This window comes from Megascapheus bottae, chromosome 12, assembly GCF_031878675.1.
Source record: "Megascapheus bottae isolate mThoBot1 chromosome 12, mThoBot2.hap1, whole genome shotgun sequence".
Taxonomy (NCBI): domain Eukaryota; kingdom Metazoa; phylum Chordata; class Mammalia; order Rodentia; family Geomyidae; genus Megascapheus; species Megascapheus bottae.
In genome coordinates, this window is record NC_143520.1 from 32,422,276 (window position 1) to 32,423,451 (window position 1,176).

At 36.7% G+C, this 1,176-nt stretch overlaps 1 pseudogene; it reads left to right on the forward strand.

Moving 5' to 3' along the window:
• Positions 1 to 255: 255 nt before the first annotated feature.
• Positions 256 to 359, forward strand: LOC150056403 (small nucleolar RNA U3; annotated as a pseudogene).
• Positions 360 to 1,176: the final 817 nt, after the last annotated feature.

Here is a 1,176-nt window from a genome sequence, read left to right on the forward strand (position 1 = left end):
ACTCTCCTTTTTCTCCTTCTTTAGCCACAACATTACACTAAGATGGCACACAAAATTATTCTTTTTTTAGAATGCAATTATTTATTAAAATGCAATTAGAGTAGAAAGATCCTCTTCAGGTAAATTTTTTGTTTTGTTTTTTCATACTTTTTGTAATTAATAGAAGGGTTACATTATATTCGCCAGATAGAAGATGCATTACTTCACATACATTGATACCCTTTCTCATGTCTTGGTCTCCATTTTCCTCCCCCCCACCCCATACTTTCAGGGATCATTTCTATAGTATGTTACACAAAATTATTCTAAAAAACTTTCCATCTCTAAGTAACATACAAGAGTGAGTAGAAATGATTGTATTCTTGTAGTCACTTTTCTAATATTTTTTACATTATTCAATTTTGTATTTTTGGTCAATGATAAAGCTTTCTTATAATTAAAAGGAATAAACTCAACTGTACTAACTTGGAAACTGATATAATTTTACCATCCATAGATTGACTGATGTGTCACTGGGATTGCTCCCCAGCTCTGTGTCTCTATCAATCGCAAGTGAAATGGACACAAAGCAAGATGAGAAAGTTATTAATCAGAGAAAGCATCAGTAAAAATGAGATAGCAGATAGAGAAATTTTAGGTATCTTTACAATTATTATATCTATTAAAGAAACAAAGCAAGTTTAGCTTATTCACAGGCCCTAAATGCCTTCAAACAACTGAGATTAGATCTGTTATATTCCACCTTTCCTCACAGTTTTTGTTTGTTTATTTTGGACTGAGAATGTCCATGAGAGACTTTTTACTTAGTGGACTCACCAAAAGCCTTTATGTCTGTGAATGAGATGGAAGAAGGTGAAATCACATGACATACAATCTCTGGTCCAAGACAAAGGCAAATGGAGGATTGCTTGGAGAGAGCCCTCACCCAACAGCTATCACCTAACCTAGCTGAGTATATTTGTCAGAGTAATTTCTGAGCCACTAGTTGGACTCATAATAGACCCTTTTCCTCCTCTCCACCTGTGACTTCACAGGACAGGAAGTACTCCACACCCACCAGAACCCTGGAAGAGCAACCAAACCCCTGGATATTACTGTGTGCCACAAGATCTGCCCTACCTCACCGCAGCATCAGCCTCTGGCCCAGAATCTCACAATTCATGGAACACCACACCC